We start from the raw sequence: 19,424 nt of genomic DNA, 5'->3' as shown, positions 1-19,424 counted from the left end.
TGTGAAGTCGCGCGATGGCAGTGTTCGCGATGGATCGTCATACAACCACACGACAGTAGCAGTTAGGTACTCTCAGTGGGGTTTACTGAACACTTTGATTCCACTTGGGTATTTGCCAAGGTTACATTTTAGCCCCTTTTGTATTCTCCAATTATATTAATGGTTTAGAAGCTGCCCTTTTGGCTTCACAGTCTGATTCCCCCAGGGGCGGCAGGAGATCTTTGCCAGTCTTATTATATGTTGATGATGCAGTGCTTATGGCTCGCACAGCCCTGGGATTGCAGGTTTTAATTGATAGGTTCATTGTTTTTATGGATAGGCTGGGCCTGTCAGTCAAGTTTGCTAAATCGTAAGTCTTGTAAGTGGGTCCTCTGGGTATCCAGTCGAAATTATTTAAAGCAAGCTCTCTTACTCTAGCGAAGGTCTCGGCTTTCCCCTATCTGGGAATCTTATTCGACGACCAATTAAACTGGAAAACACTCCTCGAGCGCACGTTGAGCGAACTGAATAAATCTATATGCGCCATTGCCAGCTATGCCCACTGAATGGGATCTCGGACACCAGAGAATAATTTAAATTGTATCAGTCTATAGGCACCTCAAAGGCACTTTATAGTAGTGAAGTATGGGAGTATATTACAGCACACAAGTTACAGGTAGCCCAAAACAAGTTTTTGCGTCGGATCTTGCAGGTACCTCAATGCAGTGCACAAAGAGTGGGGTGTTAACTTTCTAGTGGAACAGGTGGCAGTTTAGCCTCTATTGTGTTGGGTAAAAATATGGTTGAGGGGAATACCTGGACCTCAATCACCTGATCCCCTCAGACGGCCTGTCATTAGAGCATACTTCCAAAATTTCCTGTCTATGTTATGCAAAGGAGTCTTTTCTTGCTCTAGGTAGACAAGATATTTTTCCTTCACGCAATACTGTAAGGCTTCAGGACCTTAAAATGATAACCTTTTTCACCTCCACTTGGCATCCTCCTCTGGCTTTACCCCTCCAAACATGAGAGGACCCTGTGGCTGCGACTCTAGGTCTCCACAGGACACGCTACATTTTGTCCTTCTGTGTATATTTTTTACCCGCCCAAAATGGAAGTTACTTCGTCCCCTTTAAAAGAGCTTGAAGTTTAAGCAAGCAAGAGTGGCACTTATGTATTTACAGATGTTGCCTAATGAGCTTACACTCTGTACAGTGACAAGTTTCCTATGGCTGCCTATAGAACCAGACCATCTAGACCTGATTGATTATTGATTGGCCTCCTGTGTTTTAGTATTTTTTTTAACCTTTTTTAGTACCTGTGACAGTGAGCAGCATTTTATCTCAATTCTTTTTTTAAATTAGATGTGCAGTGTTTTATCTGAATTATTTTATTAGATTGTATTGGATGCATGATTGTATCTTTTATAGTTTCAATTGCTCCAGTATAAAGATGTATTTATTATTATTATTATTATTATTATTATTATTATTATTATTATTATTATTAATGTTATTATTATTATTATTGTTATTATTATTATTATTGTTATTATTATTATTATTATTATTATTATTATTATTGTTGTTGGGTGAGTAGGTGTGTGAGTAGCTCAATAAGTGTCTGACTGTTTGTGTGTGGCTGTGTATGACTGGATATATCAGTGGCTGTATTAGTGAGTGAGTTGGTGTATGAGTGGCTGTATGGGGAACTGAGTTGATGTGTGTGAGGGGGGGGGGTATCTCTTACCATCTGAAAACCACAGTACCTCCAAAGGAGAGAGAAAAACTTTTGCTTGTTTGCTCACTGAACCAGCCCGACCCAAAGCCGATACGATTGGTGACTCTATGGGGCAAAATTCACAATTGTTAGCACTTTGATGACAATATCGGTAAACATGTCTACCATGTTTAGTGCTCTGCCACACACCCGGCTCTCTGACATTCAAAATACATAAAACAAATTGTTCGAATTATAGAGCTTTCAGCACTTTCTGTCTCCACATCCATGGTTACCCATTGAAGATCTGTGATGGCCTCGAGGTTTGTTTTACCTGATGGTCACTTAAAATAGAGACTACATTAGTGAGGTGATAATGATCGTTTCACCCACACTAGCAACGTGAGAGCAAGACTCCCTTCCATTCATTATCATCTTGCTATTCAATACCTAACAACCAGCTCACCATGATCTTTCAAAAAATTACATTAGATTCTCCTGGTGATTGATGTTCTTTGACTGCACTTCAATAATGTTTTCATTTATCTTTCAAATTCTTGGGAACTAAGGAACAGATTTCTGGATACGGGCAGGTCTTCCAACTCAGCACAAGTGTAAGTGTTTCAGCTCACTAATGAAAAACCTGCATTGAATACAGTAAATTAATTCAGCAACAGACTTTTTTCTATTGCATGTTCTCTCCAAAGTGCTGTAGGCAATGGTTACTTGTCAACTCCCAGCAAAATAATTATTTAATCACTATTCTGCAGACTTCAGACTACATTGAAGTATTATGCTGGTAATCTTGTCTTTTATAGACGATATTTGGATGACTATAGGTGATGGCAATTTCTGTGTTTAGTGCCTCTGTGCAAGCTAGAGACTGCGCTACCACCTGACTACTCTAACTGTCCCGAGTGGTTCTGATTCCTATGTACTCATCAAAGCTCACCAGATCACCTGCGGGGCCACAGAAAGCTCATCTCTTTTGCTCATCTTTTTAATACCTGCATCCACCGCTATCCATGATCATTCATGTTACCTAATATATGTACACTGATAACACTGGGGTCATTCTCCAGTTGAGGAGTGATCTGGATGCTTTGGTATATTGCTCCAAGTACTGTTTAATGGAATAAAACATTAGATGAGATGTGTCTGGTTAAAACTCACTTGAAGTAAAACTGTATTTCCCATTCTCTGCATTATCAAAGATCGTTGGACATCAACTGGACAGAGGAGATGGGTGAATGCCCTAGTCTGGTAACTTCATTCTGTCACTTAGAAATGCATTTTGACTTTGTCTCGCTACTTTTGCCCCAATCCATCTGTAAATGGTTAATAAAATCTGTATATTAATTATGCATTTAATATATTTATTTTACATGTAGAATAAAAAACAAACTACACTAACTAACTATACTAACTACATACTAACTACATTATAACTATACTAACTACATTTTTGAATTAAATATTTAATTACTTTAACTATATTAAAGTAAATGTAATATTTTCCAGAGTTTAAATACAAAAATGTATTCCTATCTAAAGCAAAAAGAATATTTTTATGCATTAATAATTAGTAAAAGTAATGTATGGAATTAATAAAAAGTCATTTAATTATATGTTAGTAAAAAAAGTTAATTATGTTATGGATGAAAAATTATTGTTAAAATATTTTGTAATTAAATAATAAATACCTTTTATTTGTCAGCATTTGTTAACATTAGATTATATTCACTTAAATGTTTAACTATTTTAAATAATTTTATTTCATTCAATGTAACATTTTTTCCTGCACGGTTAAATTTTAGGTCCCCACCGCCAATACAGGGTGTTGCTATATAGGTGATTTGACAGGTGTGGTGCTGGACTTCCTACTGGTAGTAGTAATGTACACTTGTAAATTTGGTTCCAACCCCTTTTTCTGGGGGACGATATTCATAAGTCTACACTTTTGAGTACGTTTACGGTCTGATTTTGTGAATAGTTGAAACTAGTAAAGTTAATCAAAAGTGTAAGAGTAAATTACACATGTAAATTAATCACAAGTATAAGTTACAATTGTAAATAGCCCTGTACATCCTATTTTTCAGAGATTCCATGTGATTGTTAGGCAATCTCTCAGTGAGTTTTACTTTAATTGTGTCGTAATTACTCGCTTACACTCCATAGTGTTTTGTACATAAGAAAATAACAGCTCCCTGGACTGCTTCTATAATAATAATAATAATATCTTTGTTTTTACTTAACTTTATGATAGTTCTGTGTTTGTATATTTTTATTAATGCTTTTCGAAGAGTACAAAAATTATCATTGTGTACATTATACCATAGAAGAAAGTACAGTATTATCTCAGAGCTATAGAAGCAGCCATAATGAGTTGCAGAACATCAAATAATAAATATATGGTTCAAATCCAATCCAATCCAAAAAGCTTTATTCAACAAATAAATGTCATAAAAGCGAAATACATCTAATGAAACTCATTTTTGTTTCAAAAGTTTTAGTGCAGATATTTTAGAAATACAATAGAAAGATGAATAAATATACATCAATCTCACACTTGGTTAAGAATATATTAAACAACCAGTATAATTTATTAGATTAAAATGTTGCATTGTCCTAGTTAAAAATACAATAAGTAATTAAACATACACATTGATTAAAAAGAATAAGCTACGGACATGGATGCCAGACATCAAGAGAGCAATTGGTTGAGAGAGATCTTGATCTTATAGCCCACATCCAGGTCAGATAAATGGCTACCGCTATTGCAATACAAGGGAGAGTATCATTACACAATAGCCTCATTGCAGTGCTACGTGTTCTGGTAGACAGCAATTTGCATATTGGAGCCCCCCACTCTTTGGTGGAGTTGTATATGCTGGGCACACAAAAAGAACATGGGCATAAGACTCTTCACACATCTCGAAAAAAGGCCATTTGCTATCACCCTCACTTGCCCACTTAGCCGTTAAGGTTCGCAAGGGCAGGGTCCCCACTCTAAATTAGAAGTACAACTATGGTTCAAATCACTATGTGTGTAGTATTAACAGTAATCCAATGTATAACTTGGCAGTAGAAACATAGGGAGTCTACTTACAGTTTAGGAAGAGCAACTAATACAAATACAACACAAAACAAAGAACAGAAGAACAAGTAAAACATACCTACATATGAACTAATGCATAGGGATGGTGTAACCAAAGGAAGAGGGTGACATGATCAGGATCTGGAACAGGCCCGAGGGGAATCAGACCAACTATACAGAAATGGATGAGAACAATACATAAAGGCAATATATGAAGGCAAACACCTGAGGGGAGACAATAGAAACAATGAACTACTAAACAAATTATGTATCATTATGCTAAATAATCCTAATCAAACAATATAATATTAAGGTAAAATATTGTTAACTAAATATCAATTGAGCCAAAAGATATCAGGGTCAAAAGGCCAAGGAACAGAGAATCTCAAATTATCCATTCATTAATCTTTACAATTATCCAAAAAGTTCTGTAATAAAGCTGGATCTTCATATGTGGTAGTTTTGCTCTTATAGGTAACTTTGAATAGACAAGGATGAAAAAGCCCAAATAGAGCATTTTGAGAGTGCAAAGCAGGATGCATCACCAGAAATCTTTTCTTATGATCAATTGTGAATTTTCCAAATCATGAGAAAAATGTAAATTAGAACCAGACCAGGTAATTCGACCTTAAGCTTTAGCTGCTCTAAAAACTTTCAGTAAATCTGTATATTCCAAAAAGAGAAGTATAACTCTGGGTTTCAGTGGTGAAGTTGAAGTTCAAGGACTATGTCCAAGTCTATAGGCTCTTTGAATGTTGAAGGAAGAAAGCTCTAGCATATCCAGAAGTATAGGAAAAGGTTTGAAGAAATGCAAAAGGATCTGAACCCTCTTGACCTTCAGTCAGATCATAAATACGAAGGTTATTCTTCTGGTTGCAATCTTCAGGATCTTCAGCCTGTTTTTTCAGGTGTGCAACTTTGACCTGAAGTTGTTGGAATACTTGGAAAACCCCTTGCAAGTCACTAACACTTCGTTCCACCCCAGAAGACCATTTGTCAGTCAAATCAAGAGTTGATTTGTTTCCTCCATGAAAGATTGAAATGATCCAATTGTATTTATTAATAGCTCCAGTGAAACTGAACTAGAAGGTTTAACTTAGGAAGGTTCATCTTTTTTAACTCGTTTGTGAGTTCAGCGTTTTAAGACATATCCCCCTTCCCAACCAGTTTGGAGCCACCCAAAGCACTGATTGTAGAAGGCAGAATAGTAGTATCCTATTGGCTAGGCAATGTATCTGCCATGTGTTCCATTTTAATATATTATGAGAGGTGGAGAACTATTTGTGTTCTGTTATGAAGGTTACAGTTTAACCTTGAAATGGTGGTTCTTCCCATAATAGAGGGAGCGAAAATACTGGAAGGCAGAAAAGCGGTAGTCTCTGAATAGGAGAGCCAGAGACTGAATAAAGTAATATGCGCAAAATGTTATGGGCCTGGTTTCAATGTTGGGTAGAACACTGACTCGGACCCGACTGCCTCAATAGGATGTGACCGAACACTGTTTGGTGGCATTTCTTCATTTAACTATGGAAGCATGCATTATGGCTGTAAACCGGCCATAATGCATGCTTCCATACTGAAATGAGAGGTGCAGTTCATCCCTTCACCCCGTGGCAGGCCCCACAAGGAGCCTGCCACAAGGTACAGGGATCAACAGGGGGGCACCATAGGTGTCCTCTTGGCTTCCCATCGGAGGCTGTGCACACAAGGGCCCTGCTGGGGGCCCCCAAACATGCTTTCCAACATGGTTTCCATTTTGGACTGGCCAGCATGGAAACCATGTTGGAAACCGTGCATTGTAATGTCAAGGGCGTAAATCTCCTGCCCTTGAGATTACTAGCCAGCTTCCAACTGCCGGAGAGGCTCCCAAGCCCATCAGAAACCAGCTGGAATGACAGCCGGTTTCCTTTCCAACCGCCTCCATCATAATGAGGTTGTCAGGAAGGAAACCGAGTGGCCCCTTACGATGCAGCTCTGAAGGCGCTGACCACAGGTCAGAGCTTTTATGGGACGCATCGTAATCTGCCCCTATGTGTAATGAAAAATGGTATACCACAGCTGATAATGTAAACTGAAATAAGAGCTTCCTGAAGGAAACTCATCAGGCAAATGAGCTAAACCTTATACTGTGAGCAATATATTTGTCACATAGTATTCACGTTGTAAATGAGGGAGTTTATCTCTCTATTTATTCATAGAGAGAAGACAAAAAACAAAAAGCAGGCAATCTTCACTCAAAAGTGGCAAAGCATGATCAAAGCTAAAAGAGCACTGACTGCGACACCAGTACATACCTCAATGAAAAGCCTTTAAAATGGCAGCTGTGGCACTGCGCAAATACGTTACCATCACTGTGCAGAAAACACTACTTTCAGTTAGAAAAGGCTACCCCAACCAAAGCAAAGTGGTCAGCCGTGCTCCTCCATACTATGACATGGCAGAACACCACCACTAGGAAGGCATAAAATGTGTCATACCATCATTTCCTCTCTGGCCACTGCAGACCTCCCTTAGTGTGTGGTGATCTTAGGTCTGCGCCACGCCCCTGTTGTGCAGTTTCTTACGTATATCATTTTCTATCAAACCAAAAAAATGAATTTGATATTTTGCATACAGTGAAGAATTTAGGCTGAAAGTGCACATATACCTTGTAGACCTAAAGCAAAGCCCCTTGCTCAAAAGAGTAACGTTGTGGCTTTTAAGAAAGTCAAAGGATAGGTTGTAAATCATTTTATTCCACGTTATACTTATTGACAAATGATCAAGATCTCTATATTGCAGTCCTAACAAGTCTGATAGGAAGAGATGTATATAGCTATAATGAAAATTACCCACTACTTACCTTGAATAATGTTCTGATGGCCTTCTGAAATCCGCCTCAGGACAAGAATCACCACCCATTGTTTTTGTATTTTTTTCAATAGTATACAAATTCAGATTGTACTTGAGCCGGACTCCTCTCTGAATCACAAGATTTGCTTATGCAGCGGCTAGGAGTAATATATATTATGCTGCTGGTACAATTTATCTTTATTAATCATTTAGTGATAGTCACATATTTAACTGCATTCAAATCCCTCTTTGTTCTACATCTTTTCCAACATTCTGAACTTATTTTGCCGAGGGATCACACTGCATGAGAAATAATAACCGCAAGCATGTTTCACTTTGATATTGAAAGCAAATTCCTAAAATGATCTCTCCTCACAGTTGTGCTTTAAATTATCTTTTTGTTGTGACATTGACATGTGTTCTTTTCTCCCATTTTAAACAGCAATGCTCTGTTTATTTTCAGTTTTACCAGGACCTTCAGGAAATATATACTGGAGAACTCGGTACAGGTGGGATCTTTCAAGGCTATGAGCACTCAGACAAAACCAGTATACGAACAAGAACTTGACTAGTTTGTCTCCGATGAGATACCTCAAAAAATGGATTGAGTTTACTTGCCTTGCAAACTTTAGCTTTTTCCCCTATATTTTATATAGATTTGGAAAAATTTATATTTTTTGTGTTGCAAGACATTTCACTGGTCAGTGTTGTAAAGGAATGTTACTGCTGTCACTTGTGTTTGGGTGCCACCCAAACTAAGATATCTCCTCTGCCTCCTTTTGTAGTCTATTTGAGGATGGGTAAGGTTAACCAATGTCAAATGGCTGCTGAGTGCACAACTTGATGAAGACTCCTACTAAGAACAGTGATTTGAACCGAAATATCCACACAATGTATTATGTACCGGTCATCTCTAACAAGAATTAAGAAATAAAACCAGCTGTGTGAAGGTCACTATGCACATGATATGTGCCCATCTACCCATATGCGTGTGAAGCCGACTGAAATATGTTGCCCCTACCTCTGGAATTTTCATAGAGCCCACTGAGTCTGTCATTTCTCCTTTTGTTGGCCAACTCACTGGACTGATATCTGTCATCTGTGCAATGTATGTTGATCAAGTCTTTAAATCTATTTTCTGAGGAAATAATTGTGTCTAAATTGTACCTATACAAGTGTTTTTGATATCAAGACACATTCTTTCCAGACAACACTAGTGCGTATCACCCCTTCACTCTCTAGAACTTTTAGAGATATAATTTTCTGAGGTCTCAAATAAGTAGCACGTTGCCTTCTGTGTTTTCTGTCTTATACCATAGCATTTAATTTTTGTTTTGTGGTCACTGTGACCACTCCATCTATGTTTTTGACTTTGGAGACAGGGGCAATATTTATCTTTATTGTTTCATGTCAGTTACAGGTAGCCCTATTTTTATACACACCTGGCTTCATGTTTTGCATTCCTGTGCTTTCAGGTAACAAATTATGGTGCATTCGTCCAGCTGGGCCAGTAGTACCAAATGAAGACCACCATTCCTACAATTTTATGGGCTGACAAATTAAGGTGTGATCCCACAATACTGACTTTGAAATGTCGACCTGCAACAACATCGACAGCAAGATATCAACTTAAACAATATTGTCAATGTAAGCATATGTTGAGTGACAATAGAGGATTTACACTCCACTTTGTATGCTTACCTCAATGATGTTATGCAAGTGCAAATGTTGAAGTCTGTTGTGATTCAGGGCAATCATTTTGTATTGGATGTTTTGACACACAAACAAATATAAGTTCACAACTAGAAACATGGGGGCATAACTACAGGCCCCTATCGCCACCACAGCGTCACTTTTCAGGACATAGTGGTGGCGATAGGGGCTTCACTTATTTACAAGGAAGGGGTAAGCCACTTAACACAGCTTAACGCTGCCTTCTATATAAGGCCCCCTTTCACGCTATGGTTAGCGTGAAAGGGGAGGGCAATGGGTGTTGCTGCTGGCATTCCCCCGCAACACCCATTGATTTTGACTCTGCCTCATATTTACAAGTGTGGAGTAAATATGGGGCAGCGCCAAAATTAAGACCAGGGAAAACCTAGTCTTACCCTGGTGACATGAGGAGAAATGTTGATTTTTTCTTTGTTTTTGCTGTTTCCATTTTTGCTGTGTTGTGCAGCACACATGGAAACAGCAAAACGGCAATGATTGTTCATGTGCAGGAAGGTGTCCCTTCCTGCACATAAACAATAATTTTTTTTTTAAATGAAATTTTGCAACTTTTTTGTGTGCTGCATTAAGCATTGAGCAGCAAACATAGAAGTTACAAAACGCCCTTAAAGATTGTTTATGTGCAGGAAGGTGTCCCTTCCTGTACATAAACAATCATGTTCAACAAATGACATTTTGCAACTTTTATGTGTGCTGCATTGAGCAACAAACATAGGAGTTACAAAACGCCATTTAAAGATTGTTTATGTGCAGGAAGGGGGGCCTTCCTGCACATTAACAATCTATAGCTACCTGCTTTGGCACCAGGCAGCTACATTTTTTAAATGAGGCTACTATGATCACTACTTTGTAGCTCTGTATTTTTAACAGACCGTCAAGTTTTATAGTATGTCCATATCAGATGTAAGCATGTTTGGTCAAGTACAGCATCATTTGTGAATAATTTAGGTCTTATAGGGAAAAAGCTCTCCGTCAGCGATGAGGACAACCCCCATGTCACATTTAGGCAGCCTGCTAATTGATGTGACCTTGACAAGCAAGTGGAAACACGGTGAGTATGTCCCTCGCATCAAATGTCTTTCTACATAAAACCTCTCTTGAGAGCGGACATTTTAAATGGATGAAGGAACTAGCGCCCGAGGGCCCCTACACGTGTGCAGTACAGGTGAAAGAGAGGAATGAAGCTGATCTACTCATTCCCACCCCACTCCCAAAGTGGTTTTGAGGAGCATTCTCCATTGCAGAGTTACTGACTGAAGATGCTCATTTTGGGTTCTGGGGTAGGGTGCCACTCGCAGAAAAGTGCTTCAATGCCTCGTCAGGGGTAGTAAGTGCTATAAAAATACAATTACAATAACAATTCGATGCTGCAGGAGAACAAGTGCAGTGTCTGAAATCCTTGGATGGGCATAACGTGACAGAAAATTGCCCAGAGGGTGGCAACGGGCCTATCAGCGAGGGTCACTGTTATGCCTGCTGCTCAGCCAGTGTGACTGTGGTGTTGGAAGCACCCCTGGGCCCCCTCAGTGACCACAAGACAGATCAGCCCCAACCTGGACGTGCCAGTTCCTGCTGGATTTTCCCTCTTACTGCCTGCTGTAACTTTTGGAGTGGTGTCCGTTTCAAATTACCTTGGGAAACTGCCTCCATCAACATGGAGTTCCCGTGGAGCAACAAGGAGAGTGGTTAGAGTGCTGCCACTTGAAAACATGCGCTTATTATGCAACAGTTATCTTGAGGAGTTTCACAGAGGATCAACTTGTGCAGGCTTTTCCTCAGCGTGCCCCTAACAGCCTTGAGGAACAAGCATTTGCAATGCAATAGGTCTCGCATTAGGAAAGTTTGAGCTATTGGTATTGTAAATGACAAATATTTTATTTATGTGTTGGTTTTGAAAATAGCAAAATTAATAGCTTTGTCATTTACAATGCCAATAGTTTTAACTTTTGCAAATGTGACACCTATAGCATTTGTATACCTACAATGTAAGTCATGCCACTTCTCCACACCCAACCCCCGCTCCTTAAAGCATCTCTCAGGTGCATGCAATCTCACCCCTCTCACCATTCTACAACTCAATGTGAGATCATTACGCAAGCATCATCAAGAGATCAACACTCTTCTACTTGATGAGAACCCCAATATCCTTTTTATCTGTGAAACCTGGCTACATGATGATATGACCAGTGTCATTAACCTTGCGCTGCCAGATAGCTATCAGATGAAGTCGATTAATAGAGACTCCAGAGGAGGTGGCATCGCCGTCATTTATAGAAATCAATTCCTATGTTCCTTCATTAAAGAACCTATTTCAAACTGTGAAAGTGCTCGCTTTAAGATCACAGTGGGCCCGCATTTCTCGTTGTCTGGCCTGTACATTTATCGGCCCCCCGGTCCCTCATCTAAATTCATAGAAGACCTCCTTGAAGCTGCAAGCTCCTTGGTGGTGAACACGGCTAACTTTACGATACTGGGAGACTTGAATCTCCATTTTGATAGGATCCAGGATGCCACTATTAAAAACCTCCTAGCCGACCTATCAGCCTTACAACTCTGCCCCCTAATCCAGGACGCCACCCATTCGGCTGGTCACATCCTAGACCCGGTTTTCTCCAACCTCCCGGAAACTATATTAGAGACACCCAAACCTATGGATTGGACGGATCACTACTTAGTCAAATTCACGACACTGATTAAGGAAGTATTTAACAAAGCCGAACCTACCCGCCAACTCAAAAGAGCTTGACACAAACTCTCAGCCAATGACCTTCATAACACCTTAGGAGAATTCCGCCAGGAAGCACAAACTAATATAAACTCTGTATATGCTGCTTTCTGTGATTGGATTAATCAGGGACTAGACACCCTCATACCTCTTAAATGGGCTAAAGGACGCTGCTCTCCCTCTAACCCGTGGTATAACAACACCTTAAAAGACATGCGCAAGGAATGTAAGGCAGCTGAAAGAGCATGGAGACGTGAATACAATGTCAAAGACAAATATGCCTACCGACTCAAACAAAAGCTCTATCACAAAGCTATCAGCTCCGCTAGAGCCACCTTCTATGCGGAAGAAATTAATTCCAGTGTTAATCCCTCCAAAGTTGTTTTTAAACTTGTGGATGAGTTGCAGAAAAATAAATCTTCCTCCTCCAACGCTATGTCAGCACAGCAATGTGAAGATCTTGCTCTCTTCTTTGTGAACAAAGTACAAAACATTTACAAATCTTTTCCTAACCACTCTGTTGTAGCTCCCAGCTCCTCTCCTCCCATTAATAAACTCACCACAATGGAGTCTATACCAGAGATTTCTCATGAAGAATTAGCTGGACTATGCAGGAAGGTTAAATCTGGTTCCCCAGTAGACCCAATGAGACCAATTCATTTTTAGAATCCTTGGATCTCTTTCTACCTTACTTAGCATCCATATTAAATCTGTCTTTTTCTTCGGCCAATGTTCCGACTGCTTGGAAGCAAGCACGTGTCTCTCCCATCATCAAAAAACCGACCCTCGATCCCACCAAACCAGAAAATTATAGACCCATTTCGCTGCTCCCCTGGATCTCCAAACTTGCAGAGGCTCACGTCAACACCATCCTGTCCAAGCATATGGATCTAAACAACATCTTAGATCCATCCCAGAACGGGTTCAGACCAGGCCATAGCACCGAATCTGCCCTCCTAGCCACATCAGAACATCTTCGGACGATACTTGATGCCGGTCAAAGTGCTGCGCTGATCCTATTAGATCTCAGCGCGGCCTTTGACACGGTATCGCATAACATCCTACTTCACCGACTGAACATGGCAGGTATTTCGGACCGTGTATTGGACTGGTTCCGATCCTTTTTGGAGGACAGGTCTTTTCAGGTCTCAGCCCCTCCCTTCCTCTCCCAGTCCCATCACATCGGACAGGGAGTACCCCAGGGCTCCGCACTCAGCCCATCCCTTTTCAACCTATATGTTCAGCCGCTTGCAGCAGTAGCCAGAGAATGGGGCCTCTCGCTGGTGTCATACGCTGATGACACACAGCTAGCTATCACTCTTACCGAAGGCCCCTCCATCTCTGCAGCGAGGTTTAGGGATGGGCTGGCTGCCGTAGCCCAATGGATGACGGATAATTGCCTGCAGCTTAATGCAGGCAAAACCGAGGTACTGCTCCTTGGAAAGAACACCAACCACTGGAACCAACACTGGTCGCCTCTGTCGTTAGGCACCATCCCTCCTCCCAAATCTCTGGTCAAAAACCTAGGTGTCTGGATGGATTCATCACTCAATTTCCAAACCCACACAAAAAGAGTAGCGGCCACCTGTGTGGGCTTGATGAGGAGCCTTAATCCGATACTTGGCTTCTTTGATTCCAAGGTCCGTCAAACAATTATACAAGCCACTATTCTGTCCCGCCTAGACTACGCTAACGTGTTACTCCTGGGCGCCAACAAAGCTGAGATTGCGCGCCTGCAGCGCATACAGATTACCGCTGCCAGAACGTTGGTTGGACTTCCCCGTAGGTGTTCGGCTAGAGCCACTATACGAAAATTGCATTGGCTGCCGATTGAGTCCCGCATCCAGTTTAAAGCTCTTGTTATGATCTTCAAAATTCTCAAAACTGGACGCCCTGAACTTCTCTGCCCTCTCCTCTCCCCTTATGTGCCACAGCGCAATTTGCGCTCTTTTGGCCAACATTTCTTGACAGTTCCCCGCACACAGTTAGCTCGCACAGGCGGACGCTCCTTTAGAGTTCTAGGAGCCAAACTCTGGAACAATCTGCCAGCAAACATTCGCTCTATGGAAAACCTGTTGGCCTTCTGGCGAGCTGTCAAAACCTTTCTGTTTCCCCCCCTTTAGGTCCACGATTTCTGGCTCCCTCCCCCCTGGTGACGATTCTGTGGTTCTTTAGCGCCGGGACGCCCCTTTGCTGGGGCAGCTGTTGCGCTCTACCAAATTTTAACTTAACTTAATTTTAACTTAATGCAATATGTGTTGTATTTACGTGACTTAGATGTATTGAGATTACAAATAACAATGGCTTGTAATTTTTTTTTAATAATGAATACTTAAATAAAAGTTATTGCAATTTATACTGGCAATAGCTTTAACTTTTGTAAATAACTTTTGTGAAGATTATGTTCAGTGTATTTTATTGTGACGAAAATCCAAGAACAGAAGTGAAATATTAACATCCTTTTGTGACATTTATAATAAAGCTTGAAACATTGAGAGAACATATTTGAACCAGTTGTTGTTGAATGGTTGAACAGATTGATGATGTGGTGGTGCTGAGTGATGTGGTGGCGACGAGTGATGCTGTGGCTTTCAGTAAGGCTGTGGTAGCGCACAGTGATGTTGTGGTGCTCCTGAGTGATTCTGTAGTGGTGCTGAGTGATGCTGTGGTGATGCAATAGATAGATAGAGTGAGGGCGATAGATAGATAGAGTGAGGGCAATAGATAGAGTGAGGGCAATAGATAGATAGAGTGAGGGCGATAAATAGATAGAGTGAGGGCGATAGATAGAGTGAGGGCGATAGATAGAGTGAGGGCGATAGATTAAGTGAGGGCGATAGATAGAGTGAGGACGATAGATAGATAGATAGATAGATAGATAGATAGATAGATAGATAGTTGTGTTTTTGTTGTTGTGTGTCGTTGTGTGTGTGGGGGGTTGTGTGTGTGGGGCTGTGTGGTTGTGTGTGTGGGGTTGTGTGTGTGGTTGTGTGTTGTGTTTGGGGTTGTGTGTGTGGTTGTGTGTGTTGTGTTTGGGGTTGTGTGTGTGGTTGTGGGGTTGTGTGTGTGTGTGTGGTTCTGTGTGTGTGTGGTTGTGGGTGTGGTTGTATGTGTGTGGTTTGTGTGTGTGTGGTTGTGTGTGTTGTGTTTGTGGCTGTGTGTGTTGTGTTTGGGGTTGTGTGTGTGTGGTTTTGGGGTTGTGTGTGTGTGGTTGTGGGGTTGTGTGTGTGGTTAAGTGGGATCGTGTGTGTGTGTGGTTGTGTGTGTGTGTGGTTGTGGGTGTGGTTGTGTGTGTGTGGTTGTGTGTGTGGGGGTTGTATGTGTGTGGGGTTGTGTGTGCGGGGGTTGTGTGTGTGGGGGGTTGTGTGTGTGGGGGGATGTGTGTGTGTGAGGATGTGTGTGTGGGGGAGGGGTTGTGTGTGTCTTTGGTTGTGTGTGTGCGTTGGCTCAGCGAGACCTAAAAAAGTAGACACTACATGTAAATCGTTTTTTCCATTTTTCAATCTGAGATAAAAAAAGTCCAAACTCCAATTCGTGGGGTAATGCTTGCTGGGTGAAAATAGAGTACCCCTTACTCCCTGAAAAAAATGACGAATAGTAGGATTCCATCGTTAAATACAGTAAAATAATCAGAGGAACAGGAAGGATTTCTTCCATAATAAAGTGAGAAGGGCAGACGGATTCAGTGTTGACATGAAAAGAAGGCCCTTGGCAGATGGTCAACGCCTTTTAAAAAAATCCAGGTCAGAGAACGAGATAGGCACTCACAATACGCAACTGGGTTGTACCTGAAGGGAGGCTCTCTTGGAGGGGGAGGGTAGGAGTAGAGAAGATGTGAGCAGTAAATCTCCATAATTGATACGTTTTATTCTGGCACTGCAATAGTGTGCACATTCTTTCAGAAAGACATGCTTCAATATAAATCAAACTAAACTCAAGCATTATCTAAACAAGAGAGGGGCATACAGCAGACCTGCCTAGTGCCATATATCCACTGATGGCCCTATAAAAATACAACTAACATCTGTATTAGGCATGCTCGTAAATTGTATAATTGCTCACAAAACAAAGGAGTGCTATGTGACACCTTCAGACTCATTCTAGCACTTTGTTGTTTTGTATTTGCCGTTGTAGGAATAGGCCTTTAAACACATGTTCTATTGGGTTAAAGAAAACAGGACTGTCTGCATGTGTCTCACCTGTCAGAGAGCACTTGACATCAATGCAATAAGAGGCATAAAGCAGCAGAAAGCAGGACTGCAAAAGAAGCTTGGAGAGCGGGGAAGAAAGCAATGCAAGAAAGTGAGAACAACAAAAGAAAGGAGACAGGGAGAAAGGGAAGAGAGAGAAAGAGGAATAGTGAAAGATAGGCAAAAAGAGAACTGGAGAGTGAGAATAAGGATCTAGGGACAGGTGCAAAGGAGAGAAGTAAAGAGAGGTACACGAGAGAGTGAAGACAGTGCGGACACTAGTGAAAGAGAAAGGAAAATAAAAATGGAACATAATGGGAAAACACAGAGTCAAAAAAATAAATGGGGGCACGGAAAAGGAGAAAAAAGCAGAGAGAGGCTAATGAGAAAAAAGCGAGAAGTTTAGGAGTGAGAAATAAACTAGCGTAGGAGCAAAAACAAATTACAACACAGGGTGGAAGAGAAACAACATACATAGAAAGTAGGACAAGCATGGCAAGGTGGTGGAAGCAAAATAAAGCAATTAGGACAATTGGGGAAAGAAAGAGCAGGAAGGACAAACATGTCCATTGATCCAAGGGGAAGAAAAATGGGATGAGGGAGAAGAAAGAGACTGAAGATGGTCCATGAGATGGGAAAAAAGAGGATTTAAGGAAGAGCTGTGGTGCAATAGGTAGAGGGGGACGAGAGCAAAATACAAAGTGGAAGATGGTGGAAACTGAAAGAGAATAGAGAAAGACAGACTCAAAATTGAAGAGAGTACGATCTCCAGAAAAGAGAAGAAAGGTACTTTTCAACGTTTTTGACTGCCTGCGGTCTTCTGTGCTGTGCCCTGTTGAATCTCACCCTGCAAGAAGAGCCAAGAGGGGGACATTTCATTTTACTCTAAAAGTTTCGGTCTGTCTTTTGTCACAAGGGCAAAGCTTATGTATTTTATTTTTTTGTTTTTTTTGCCAGTTGGTAAGTGCTGCCTAGAATGCCATGAGTTTATTTTTCTACAGAGGTGACCCGCAACTTTATTGAGGTGTTTGTTGAGGCCACATCGTATCAGCCCAATAAGACTGGTTTATTCTTTTGATGATTTAGGATGTTGTTTGGTTTAATAGCAATAATGCTCAAAACTCTACAGGGGTCTGGGGTGAGATGTCGCTCACCGGCGTATTCCACATGTCCTCCCTCAGTCTTGCCATATCTGCTGATTTTCAATGTCTTTTTTTCCCCTTTTCTAGTGTGATTTAACAGTCTCACTTTCACGAATTTTAAGGGGAACGTTTCTAAGACTTTCTCTGTCACAGTCTTTGTGGTTATGGACAGTGTGTGCGGATTGATTTCTTTGGTGTGGTACTTATTTCTTTTTCTTGTCCCTGAGATTTTAGTGTTTGTGTACCAAACACTTTCTTCACTGGCACACCTGTGTTTGTGTTGGGCGAGTGCCATGTTGTACAGTTCAGAGAGGAAATTTGTTTTTTTATGGTTCCATCCTACCTATCGGGTATGGGTGTAGGGCAGAGCGTAAGCCAGAATTTTGACGTATTAGGATTTACTACATGATTGGGTGTCGAGTTGTGTTGTGGTTGATTGGTGTGGAGTGTTTTTTCCACACTTACCACCCTTACTACTGGTTAGGTTGAAGGGCAGTTAGTAAGCCAGTTTTTTTAAGTGTGAGTCTTTTTTTCTCTAGTGATTGCTGTTTGAACATTTCTACGTCATTGGGTGTTGTTACATGATTGGTGTGGAGTGATTTTCTACACTTACCACCCTTACTAGGGATTCGGCTGAAGGGCTGTGTTTATGCTGTATGGGTGGTGTGGAGTGACTTTTCACACTTCTCACCCATGCTTTGGGCTGGGGTGAAGGACAGCGTTGATGTTGCTTGTTTGTGTGGGGCAGCGTTCCACACCTTCTTACTGAGTCTTTTTTAGTTGCTGTTTTTTGGATGGTTCACCCCTGCACCTTGTGGCTTGTACCTAACATACTTCTCTCATGTTTGCCTATCCAGGCAGCATGTTTTTGGTATTAGGGTCTGGTTTGTGGTTTTGTGGTGTGGTAGTGGGTGTGTTGTGTGTGTGGTTAGAAAGGGAGATGGTGTATGTGAGTGTATTCTTCTTACATTTCACTGTGTTTTCTTTGCTTGTTTCATTTTATATTTCTTGTGTGTGAAATGGTTCCATTTGTAGTTTGATGCTTTCACATTAGTCCTTTGCTACATTGCTTAGGTGCTTACAATTGTTCTAATGCATTTCTTTTGCATGCAATGTTTCTATTGTCATTCTTTTGCTTCCATTGGTTTTATTGTCATCCTTCTTAGAGTTCCATTCTGTTTTGTGTAAAGAAAGGAGATGTGTTATACCTGCTCCTCAGCCATGACTGTGGTGATGGAATGTTGGTGCATGAGGTGCCAGTGGAATGTTGGTGAGTCAGAGAGTCAGTTGCTGGATGGGCTGAGCAGCGGGAAGGCTGCTCCTGGTGGGGCTCTACATTGGAACATCTGTCATGAATAAATCAACCTGCTTAATATATATGGACTACGAGGCATCATTCTACAACAATCCCATCCGGTTCAGACAGAAGAGGATTAGACGCAGGAACTACTCATATGATACATGCACACTCTGTAAATCTGAGTACAACGTGAATAACAACATTACAATATGCAGCTAACTGGTGCAAATGTGGCTCTGGTATCACAAAGTTTAACTCACTGGGGAAAATGTAAACCTAACACTGATATGTGTCCCTACTTTGACCAATCTGTTGTTGGAATGGAAAAGTGAACCCAATGGGTCTTTTATCACGCCGGCATCAAACTGTATAGTTTGGCTGTGTCTGCAAAGTGGACACTTTGCCCAGAATCTTTCAGTGTAAACAATTTGACATGGTAAAAAGGGACGCATTCAAGAAACAAATTCTGCCTTGATATGGACTCCACGAAAGCACTCTCACAATTTGCTCACAGGGGTAGATGTGCAGGCACTACTTTGCAGTTGACCATTTTAAATAATTTGGCCACTTCCATCTACCCAAAGTAGGTTGTGAATCTTTTTGAAGCTGGATGGAGAAGCTGGTGACATAGGGGGATGCTTTGTGGAGCTCCACCTGGTGGAGCCTGTCACTTACATAAAGCTTTGAGATCCACAATGAACAATTTATG

Source organism: Lissotriton vulgaris, unplaced genomic scaffold (genome assembly GCF_964263255.1).
Source record: "Lissotriton vulgaris unplaced genomic scaffold, aLisVul1.2 SCAFFOLD_898, whole genome shotgun sequence".
Taxonomy (NCBI): Eukaryota; Metazoa; Chordata; class Amphibia; order Caudata; family Salamandridae; genus Lissotriton; species Lissotriton vulgaris.
The sequence above is the reverse complement of the archived record's forward strand: the minus strand, read 5'-3'. Positions refer to the sequence as shown.